Raw genomic sequence first — 12,170 nt, 5'->3', positions numbered from 1 at the left:
CAACACATGTTAATATATGTCGATAACTCATTTAAGTTTAGTAATTTTATTTTTCTCACATAACTTAAGTGAAAATAAAAATAACAAAGTACGTATTAGTAATCAATTAATTTTCTCAACGCTCCGATATAAGTATTTTGAAAAAAAAAATAGAGTTATGTTTGAACTAAAGTGTGTTTTTTTCTACTATCAAATTATCCGGATTGGTATTCGTTTTTATGGATTTCAGCTCTCATACTACAAACTACATATATATTTAACCCAATTATTTTTAGTAATTTTATTTTACTCTAACAACTTACTTTTTTTATTTTATAATAAAAAATAATAATAAGCACACGGTTAGTTTTTTCTTAACATTGAGATATAAATTTTGTTAAGAATGAGTTGTAATCGAAGTACAATGCTTTTCATTTGGAACAAAACAAACTATAAAGGCATGCAACTTCTTTGGTTATCGTAATGTCGTATATGTGACAGGTTGTTACAAAAATACGCTCATCATCTTTTTTTACCGGACGCCCCGCCGCGTAGCGCGGGTGTTTCACCTAGTTTAGTTACAAGTTTATGATTTTTTTAATGATGGAAATCAAGTGAGTTTTTGTCTTTTCAAATTTCAATTTGATTGGATATAATTTTGTTGTTCAAATTAGTATTAAGAATGTGGGGTATGGGGCGGGGTTAGGGCGTGGGTTGGTTGAAAACGCCTAAACCACCACCTCGGGTGGGTTTGGGTTTGGGCGTGACCCCTTGGCGGAAGTTTAAGGCCGGGCGTGGGGCATGCTAGCGATCCTATGTGGCCGGCTCTTATTGACTTGTTGGCTAGGCATAGCGGGCCATTTAAATTTTAAAATATAACCGTTGGCCAAGCCAAACGGTTCACCCACCCCAACTGTCCCCATCGCTATATAACCCCCAACCCCACTGGCTGTTCCCCATCGCTACCCCAACCCAAGTCACCTACCCGAACCGCTACCCACAAACACTTGATCGATGGCCTCTTGGACACACGAGGAAGAGCTAGCCCTTGTCACGAGCGTCGTGAACGCGATGAAGGGCCGCCAACACGGTGAGACCCGTTACTGTCACACCCCCAAAATCCACACGCGGAGTATCACCACTCGGAGGCGTGACTGACCAGGATCAAGCCACCGATCATATTGAACAATGTAAGTAGTAAATATAATTCAACCAAACAATATGAAAGGTGTTCAAAACCAAAACATAGTTAAGTGTTTAACGGAAGCATAAATGTAAAACCCAATGTAAGTATTAAGTACGAAATAAGGTAATGTACTTAGCATGGCACACACTGCCATGTCCCACAACGACCGCGCCTCCCTGTGCAAGCTCCATGAGTACCTAACGACCTGCAAGGCATGTAGCAACGAATCAACAACAAAGTTGAGCGAGTTCACAGTGGGTTGTTTAGTTATAGCATTCGTTTCGTAAATCGTATGTTCGTTTGTAACCCATGTATCGTGTTAATTAGTATCGCGGTCTCCTAGAGACATGTTACGAAGATTAGTAGGGGCTTCCCATGTATTACTAGACCACGCGTATCGACTGCTACGAAAATGTAAGAGGTGCCCTAAGTCAATGTCTATCAGCATTGACCCTTTACCCATAGTCCATTAGTACACGCCCGTTCGAACGACACGGTGTGAGGTTTGTTAAACCTAATAGCGTTATCTACTAATGACCCGCTCACCATAGGCCTCGGCGATTAACTCGATAATTGAGGGACTTCAATTGATAGAGTTGATGGTCTTATCGTCGTGTACATAGGTTTTACGTACGTGCCCTTCAATCCGAGGACAGTAGTAAGTAGTTTAATAGTAATGATAGTTCGGGTAGTTATTCAATCCCATTCCCAACCCCTGGGAATCCCATGCCTTGGAAAGAGTGTGAACTCACCTTGGTTTGCTCGGCAGATTACACGAAAAGATTACTTGAGCTATAAGGGGTCAACCACGTCCTAACATGGTTACCATAAGAGTCAGGTCTAGGTTCAAGTAATGCACGTATGTCTTACACACGGACTAACAGGTTACAAAACATAGTGATCATGGTATACATGGCATACACTTAGAATACGTTAAACAGTAGCATAAGATCCATTAGTGCGATTCAACAGATAAAACCCATTTAGAAGTCCGGCCCAACCTATTGTGCGATCAACACAGTCTTGTGCGATCCGCAACGGGTTGTGCGACTCATCATAATCCCGGCCCAATAAAACATATGCAGCCCATGAATCATACAGTCCAAACACTTAAACAGTTCTTAACTTGTGCGATCCGAGAATACTTGTGCGATCGAATTAGGCCGTATGGCCCAAAACACATACGATATGCAGATAGTTGTGTGTGTGGCCCAAGACTTGTGCGATCGGCACCACCTTGTGCGATCCACTTGTCTTGTGCGATCATGCATAACCTGATTGTACACTGTGCTAAATGTGATTGTACCCAGCTTGTGCGATTCCCTTGTGCAACCAGTCTTGTGCGATCAGATCAGATTCTATGTGATCTGATCTTGTGCGACCGAAAGGAAACTTGTGCGATTTGTTTTAATATCTGAAAGTTATGCTAATCAGTTACACGATTTCCATATTTGCACACAATCCATCAACAACTAATGGTTTTAGATTATGCAAATTATCAATCAAACAAGGGTTTTATCATCTAATTCGTATAAACCCTAATTATATTCAAAGAACAAACAATAACTTATCAAATCATTGGTTTCAAATCATCATACAACACCTCATGTTCGATCATAAAATGGGTCCGATTACACGAACACACAGCCGATTACATTGCATCTAATCGGTTCTTATTTGACTTTAACAACCTTTAAAGCATTCATCAATCCTAATCTGATCCGTGTATAACCTTCATGTGTGTCGATTACAAGAACATCAAATATTAATAGCCTACAACGCTATCAATCATATATCAACCCTAATTCATCATGTAAAGTATATACATCACAACATCACGCAGCACACAACCTTACAATCAGTCATTAACAAGTATATATAATCAACAACACCTTATGCATCGATTACTAGGGAAAAACAACAAGGATCAATACTAACCGAATATAAGATGAAACCGAAGAGAACTAGAGAGAGGTGGGACGGTCGTCGACTTCGAGGGGAATGGAGGGTTCTGCCGTCGAGTTTCCAAGAGAAAAGAGAGCTTTAGGGTTTCGTGTGTTTTCTTGTGTTTGCAAGTTATGAGAAACAATCCCACCCATTGGGTGTTTGTACGCATAAGAGAAGTGGGCCAATCCTAGCTTTGGGTTGCCCTTGGTCTCGAGTATGAGGAATGCAAGATTGGGCCGAGAGAATGTAAAAGACAAAGAACGAGTTGTGCGGCCCAAAGGGCTTGTGCGATTGAGTCACATGTAATTACATACACACATTCACACAATATAAACATAATATTCAATTAATCAACAAGTTCACATAATCACATAATCAAAGTACAATGAGAGGTTTGAAACATGAGTTGTCACAGTTACTGGCCGGAAGCTTTCACAAACTATCGGCACAACGTGGGAAACGACCGGCACAATTAAACGCGTGCCAACACAAGTGGCGCGAGCTACGACCGAAACTCGATCATTTTAAAGCATACTACGACAGCGTCCCGGGCGGTGAGATAAGTCACGAAGACCGGGTGGCGGTGGCAAACATCGAGTTCCGGGGCAAGGAGCGGAAGCCGTTTAACAAGCTCCCCTTTTCGAAATCTACCTAACGCTTTAGGGTTTTTTTTGTAGAATTTTGTAATGTTTAGGAAATTTTAATAGAATTTTAGGCTTTTTTTAAATGTTGTGTGTATTTTTTAATTTTAGATTTTTAATTTTTTTATTTTTATACACATGGCCATGCCACGCCGGGCTAGCCACACCCCGCCATACCCCACGGACACGTCGCTCGGCGCGGGGGGGTCGAACTCCACGTGTCAACCCATGCCCCAAACCCCCGCCCCACCATACCCCACGGTTTGAATAGAGTTGTCTTTAAAACATCACAAATTGAAAAAAAAATTGATATACTGAACCAAAAACCAACTTGATGAATACCTATAGTGATATTTACTATTCAACGTTTTGCTTCAAACACAAACCAAACCTAGCCGAAATTATTTAAAATCGAACCGAATTACATATTTGATTTTTGGTTTCAAGAGTCTCAATTCGATTCAGATCGAATAACCCAAATTACACATATATAGATATACACATACACGCACATAAATACAGTATAGTGTTAGAATAAAAAGGGTAATAATTGTAGGAAGGAAAGGAAGAGATATTGGGCATTGATCTTGAAAGGGGGGGGGGGTTAGAGACGCGTCCTATCCATGAGGTTGGTGGACCATTGACAAAGGCAAAGCCTTCAGAAACACCTAGGTTAGGAGGTTTTGAGTTCAAGTCTCATAGACAACAAGGATTGAAAGAAATTCGCCTTAAAAACATATTTGATTGCTGAAATTTAATTCGAGCTTTTGTCAAAAGCCGGTATCACTACAGAAGAAAAGAGACGTATCACATTACAAAGGATGGGAAAATAAGGGAAGGGTATAACGAAAATAGCCAACCACTGAACATAGTTGATCAGGCGGCAGTCACTGGCGACACTCGCAATGTCGCCAGGTATTTGATTTGTATTTAATATTCTGGTTATCCCCGTGGCATCGTGGTGTCACCGGTGCATCTAGGATCGAAGGAATAGAACGATCATATCTGACAAAGACTCAAAGACTTTGTGATGGTCGGCAAAACTGAACGAATACATGAGTGTTGGTGGAACACTAATCGAGTGTCACCCGACGACACAATCAAAGTGTCGTCGGCGTCCATGATTATTCATCTGACGCTGAGTCATAGTCGTACAATCCAATATCAACGTGTAAGTGAAGACGAGAAGATTGAGCAAAGGGACGTCGAGTGAAGGTCAAAGATACGAGGGAACGTAACTTGCGATTGAAGAAATATATTTTGTTTAGATAAATATATTTTACATTTTTGACACATAGTTTACTTGTTTAAAAGAGAGTTTTGGTGAGTTATTAAGTTTACGGGATTAAAGTGTAATTAGCCTTATCTTGGTAAGGCTATAAATAGAAAGAGCAAATTAGGGTTTTAAAAAAACACACATTAAGGATATTTGGGGGTTTATTGTAAACATCAATATACAAATCATTTAGGGCTTTTAAAGATTAAATAGTGTGGTCATCATAGTTCTTCATCATGTTCTTCATAATTTCCATAAAATTTGGTCCAAACATCAAATCAATTGATGTTTTGGATCTAGATCTTCACTAGAAACATCATTAGCATCATAGATCTGGATTTGGGACTTATAATAACACATATCCAACTAGGGCAAAACCACTCATTCTTTTTTGGAATGACAATTATTTTATTTAGATATCATAAAATAGAACAAGAGGACAACAGGAAGCTGGGCGACTCGAAAACAAAACACACAAAGAAAATTACATAATCATGTCTCGTAAATTAAAGTATCTCAATCTTTCCCACTTGATCTCATTGAACGGGGTTCTATTTTTTATCCATGTGAACAACTCATCTTTTATATACTTCACGACTTTAACAGCCGAGAATTGTTTTTTTTTCACCCCGTTATGGGCATTCCACATTCTCCACATCGCTGCCGTGAAAATCATCTCCAAAACTTTTTTTCCACTTAGACGAACCCTTGAGGTTATGAATGACATCCCATAAATCTCTCGTCAACATGGCGCTGATAAGAGTATTTACCGGGAGCTTCGTTTATCCTCCCACATGCTACCATATGGATCTCACCAGTGGCGAAGCGTGACAATTGATGTGCACAAAATGCAACATATAAATTACATCAATTGTGGCATAAAACTAACCCTTTTTTAGTACTAATGTCACACCCCGATTTCCACGTGTCTCACCGGTGGGCCCGATGGGGGATTACCGTGACGTAGTTGGCAACAATATAGTCAAACCACACAATTATATGAATGCACAGCGGAAGCAATAAGATAATGTATTTCAACATTTAAGTGTATATCAATGTATCACCATTATTGAAATAACAATCCACAGGGGATCAAAATAATACATAAAAACATTGTTCAACAGACAAGGCATCAAGACGCTACGGAGCTATAGCCAGCCGATTTCGTTTAGTACCAGCATTTAATCTTTTTGGGAAAATACGTCAGTTTACACTGGTAAATAGCCAGCCGATTTCGTTTAGTACCTGCATTTAATCTTTTTGGGAAAATACGTCAGTTTACACTGGTAAATACATTCAATCGACACTTTTGTAAAATGTTTATTAAAATTGATTTGAATGCACAAGGCACAAATTCTTTTATAACTTGGGATAATTTATAATTAAATCTTGTAAAGAATTACATACTTGCTATGCGTTCGGTCGCCCGGGTCGTGCCGGGTTAAAGTTTAATAGACACACCACATAGCGTAAAACCGAGGTGGGTAAACCAACTGTTACACCTTTAATTAATATAGACACAATGCCGGGTGTACGCCTACACCCGGATGTCGAGGTCGTGGCCATTTCGTAAAATGATGCCAAGGATATCCGGGACATGGTCATTAAGCCCCCAAAGGCGTTAAGCCAACAAAACAAGTTTTTAAATGGGTCACATTGATAATACCCAACTACAAATGAGTTGGGGTCAATTGCCCGACCAAGCGGTATTTTAGATACCGCACCCCAAGCCCGTATAACGGAAAATAAGTTAAAAGTATTTACCTTTGCAAGTATAGTCCTTAATTGATTAAATCACAGATATCTTTTACTGGGCTCCTATTCTGGAATGAAGGTTTCAAAGTAACCTATTAGAATCCTAACGGGTCTTTATATTAGCCGTAGCCTAGACCGGTCAGTTTCAAAGGATAGATACGGTTTAATCGCGTGAAAGGCGAAAACCGGGAATGGAATGTGATTCTGCCCCAACAAGTTTGAAGGCTTGTTTTATGTGGGTTTAATATTCACACTCTGGATTTTGGGGTCAAAACAATATGGTTTGGCCCGTATCGGCTAATTTATGTAAACTAGTTACATAAGCCGAACCGTGCGCGCAAAAGGCGCAACGGGTAACCGTAAGAGTCCTACACTGTTTTCCTAAGTCAATATACTTTAAAGAGGTTGTGGTATCAGTAGGATATCTTCCATAATGCACGTAACGAGTTTAAGTTGATATTACACCCCGTAGGGGTATTTCGGTCTTTTTAAAGATTAAAAAGAGGTTTTTAGAGTTCTACAGGAAATCTGAGTTTCCCGAACAGTTTATAAAGTCTAAAATACTTTATTTATTATTTAAAATCAGTAGCAACTAGAATCGGGTCAAAAGACCTTGTAGAACTCAAGTTATGGCCGAAAAGGGGCATATTCGGTATTTACCGAACCGTAGCCATAACCGCAGGTTATGAGCAGGTTAAAAATAATTAAAAATCTTTAAAAATCCCAAAATATTATTTTACAACAGTGAGTAAAAGGTTTGGTGTCGAAATCTGGGTTTAGATAGGCGTTATGCTAATTGCGCTATTAAATTACTAAAGTTCCGTAATTTGCGCTATTTAGCATAACTCTTATTCTGGACCTCGGATTGACATTAAATTTTAGGGACATGTTTAGAAATCAGTAACTAGGGTTATGATTCCTTCACATGTCCGAAATTCTCGTTTTAATTTAAAAAGGGCGTTACGGTCAATTTTTAAGCAATTAACGGAAACGCGTAAAAGACTCGGACAAACAACGAACCGGTCACAAAGGGTTATACCATCATGTAACCTGGTCCTAAGAGAGTCCTAAGGCATATTTAAATCGAACTTTAACGGGTCAGAACTGAAGTCAAAGCAAAAGTCAAACTTTTGCGATATTCGGCTCTGAACCGGGTCAATATAGCAAATGGCCGGATCAAACAAGCTTAGACGTGTTAATATACTTATTATCATGTTTTATGAGTGTTCAAACAGGTTGCATACCGTCTACATTACAGATTACATGTAAAATCGCAAAATAGCTTTCTGTTGACTTTTTCTAAATACGTTTGACTCGACATTTGAACTAGTTAGAGTGGTGATCAGGGGGAACCCTTTTAGGGGTTTATTACCCACATAGATACCAACTTATAACTACTTTAAATTCGAGATATGACTGAGCCATTGTAGACTAATCTCGAAGTCAAACCGTAATTACGACGGTTTGATTTCTAGCTAAATAACTAAGCTAAACTCAATTTAGAAAGGACTTGAATACTTACTGAAGTCCTAAGCTTGATTAGAGAACACTTGAGAGGAATGTTGAGCTCCAGAAGTGATCAATGAAGGCAGAACAAGGTGTGAGGAAAACTTGTTGCACAATGAGGCCTTTTATAGGCACTTTGATCCATTGTGATCATGACAACAAGGCCTAAAATGATTCTAGATCATGTACAAGTGTCCCCTGATGTCTAAGAGGTGATTAGGGGTCGCCCATATCTCTGGGAGATCTTTACATTTATGATTTACCGCTTAAAACAGCCAACAGCCAACTTTCTGTCGCTGGGCATCGCTTACGGACCGTATGGCTTGGTCCTTGCGGTCCGTAAGCCTATGGCGGAAAATGTTTTACCCTTTCACCCCCTTACGGTCCGTAAGGAATGACCCTTACGGTCCGTAAGCGTTCATCAGTGGCAAAAAAAAAAAAATTAACCTTTCATGCATTGAACGGTCAACTTGCATTATATAATTTTGGGTATGGGATATGTCAGTATGAGGCCCTATTTAACCCATGCTTGATCAGATTTTATAATGGGTCATGGGTTTGCATAACTAATTATTTGTGTTGCATTTCTCTTAAGACCCAATTTAACAACTTGTATGCTTTTGATTATTAATAATGACCCGATTAAGATTAGGTGCTTATAAATTTGCTTGGGGTCTCGGGATTTATAGTGTCGAAGTCGCTCAGAGGTATAAAATTAACATGTCGACATATTCGAAAATCCTACCACGTATCTTAATTTAATTCCGGGTTTGTATTATTTTGTCGTATTTGACACGTGTTATTTATTTATTGAACACAAAATTCCGAGGTGTTACGTCCTCACCCCCTTAAAATAAATCTCGGCCCGAGATTTACTCAAACAAATAAGGGTATTTTTCTTTCATCATGGATTCAACTTCCCACGTGAATTCGGGACCTCTCCGGGCATCCCACTTGACCTTTACTATCGGTACATGTTTCCTTCGAAGCTTCTTTACTTGTCGGTCTTCAATTGACAAGGGCTCTCCACAAACTTCAAGCTCTCATCTATATGCACATCCGTATGTGGTATCACCAATGATTCATCAGCGAAGCACTTCTTTAGATTGCAGATGTGGAACACATTGTGAATTCTATGGAGCTCTTCCGGTAAGTTCAACTTATAGGCAACTGACCCGACACGTTCGATAACCTCGAAAGGTCCTATGTATCTCGGGCTTAGCTTGCCTTTCTTACCGAAACGCATCACCCCCTTCCAGGGTGATACTTTTAATAACACCTTATCACCTACTTCGAAGTGAAAATCCTTACGCTTTGGATCGGCGTAACTTTTCTGCCTATCACGGGCAGCTTTGAGACGCTCTCGAATCTGGACAATCTTGTCCGTTGTTTCGAAGACTATCTCAGGTCCTGGTAATTGGACCTCTCTAACTTCCGCCCAACAAACAGGCGATCTACACTTCCTACCGTATAATGCCTCGAAAGGCGCAGCCTTTATGCTGGTATGGTAGCTATTGTTGTAGGAGAATTCGATTAGTGGTAGGTTCTTATCCCAACTACCACCCAAATCGATAGCACATGCACGCAGCATGTCTTCTAACGTTTGAATAGTACGCTCACTCTGACCGTCTGTCTGAGGATGGTAAGCCGTACTAAAATTCAAGCGTGTGCCCAAAGATTGCTGGAAGCTTTTCCAGAAATGAGACGTGTACCTAGTATCTCGATCAGAGATAATAGACACAGGTATGCCGTGTAAGGCTACAATCTTATCAACGTATAACTGGGCTAACATGTCGGAGCTATACGTCTCCTTGATGGGTAAGAAATGAGCTGACTTAGTCAGTCTATCGACTATAACCCATATTGTGTCATTTCCTTTCCTCGTCTTGGGTAACTTGGTAATAAAATCCATAGTTACACATTCCCACTTCCATTCAGGAAGTTCAGGCTGTTGTAGCAAGCCAGACGGCTTTTGATGCTCAGCCTTGACTTGCGCACAAGTCAAGCATTTGGCTACATAAGCGGCTACAGACTTTTTCAAGCCTATCCACCAATAATTTGCCTTTAGATCCTGATACATTTTATCTGCTCCAGGATGGACAGAATATTTGGAGCTATGGGCTTCCTGGAGGATAACATCTCGTAGTCCTCCATAAATTGGAACCCATATTCGCCCATTCAATCGCAAAATTCCATCCTTGCTAAGAGTTAACTGCTCCTCAGTCATTCCCAGCTTTTCCTTAGGATAGTTAGCTTCCAACAGAGCTTCTCTCTGTGCAGCTAACACCCTTTCAATCAGATTATTCTTTACTTCGATGCTCTTAGCATTGATTCAGATGGGTTTCACCCTTTCTTTTCTACTCAGGGCATCAGCGACTACATTCGCCTTACCGGGATGATATCTGATTTCACAATCATAATCATTTAAGGTTTCCATCCAACGGCGTTGCCTCATGTTTAATTCCTTCTGATTAAACAGATGTTGAAGGCTCTTGTGATCTGAATAGATCACAAACTTGATTCCGTACAGATAATGCCTCCACAGTTTTAGTGCGAACACAACGACACCCAACTCCAAGTCATGGGTGGTGTAATTCTTTTCGTGCACCTTTAACTGTCTTGACGCATAGGCAATAACCTTGCTTTTTTGCATGAGCACACACCCCATGCCAGTGTGTGACGCGTCGCAGTAAATCACGAACTCTTCGGTACCTTCCGGTAGTGTCAACACAGGGGCGTTGCTTAGCCTTTGCTTTAAAATATCAAAGGACTCTTGCTGCTTAGGGCCCCAAACAAACTTTTCCTTCTTCTTGGTCAAGGAGGTTAAGGGCGCAGCAATCCTTGAAAAATTTTTAATGAATCTCCTGTAGTACCCTGCTAACCCCAGGAAACTACGAATTTCGGTAGGCGTCTTTGGCTCTTGCCAATTCATGACCGCCTCTACCTTAGCGGGATCCACCTGGATACCACGCTCGCTGACGACATGTCCAAGAAATTGGACTTCTCGTAGCCAGAATTCGCATTTAGAGAATTTGGCATAGAGTTTCTCGCAATGTAGCAATTTGAGAATACAACGAAGGTGTTTCTCATGGTCAGCTTTGTTCTTTGAGTAGATAAGAATGTCGTCGATGAACACGATGACGAATTTGTCTAAGTACGGCTTGCAGACGCGATTCATGAGATCCATGAACGCAGCCGGTGCATTTGTGAGCCCAAAAGGCATCACTAGGAACTCGTAGTGACCGTAACGAGTCCTAAATGCTGTTTTATGTACGTCTTCATCTCTGACTTTCAGTTGATGGTAGCCTGACCTCAAGTCGATCTTTGAGAAATCACTTGCCCCTTGTAACTGATCGAACAAATCGTCGATCCTCGGCAAGGGATATCTATTCTTTATCGTGACCTTATTAAGTTCGCGATAATCGATGCACAGACGCATCGATCCGTCATTCTTCTTAACAAACAGGACAGGTGCTCCCCAGGGAGATGAACTAGGTTTGATGAAACCTTTCGCTAACAGTTCATCCAGCTAGGTCCTCAACTCCTTCATTTCGGTTGGTGCTAGCCTGTAAGGTGCTCTTACAATAGGAGCCGCGCCAGGGATGATATCGATTCTGAATTCCACTTGCCTATCTGGTGGCAAACCAGGTAGATCTTCGGGGAAAACTTCTGGATATTCCAAAATGACGGGAATGTCTTCTATCTTCGGTTTGGGCTCTTCAATAATCACCTGTGCCATGTAGATGACACAGCCTCTTTTTAAACATCTTGAAGCCTTGAGCATTGTTACGTTCTCGGGCAATCCATACTGCGTATCTCCTCGAATGGTAAGCGATTCACCAGTCGGAGTCTTTAGCACTATATGTTTTCTGTTGCAGAC

Source organism: Helianthus annuus, chromosome 17 (assembly GCF_002127325.2).
Source record: "Helianthus annuus cultivar XRQ/B chromosome 17, HanXRQr2.0-SUNRISE, whole genome shotgun sequence".
Taxonomy (NCBI): domain Eukaryota; kingdom Viridiplantae; phylum Streptophyta; class Magnoliopsida; order Asterales; family Asteraceae; genus Helianthus; species Helianthus annuus.
This window is presented reverse-complemented; position numbering follows the sequence as displayed.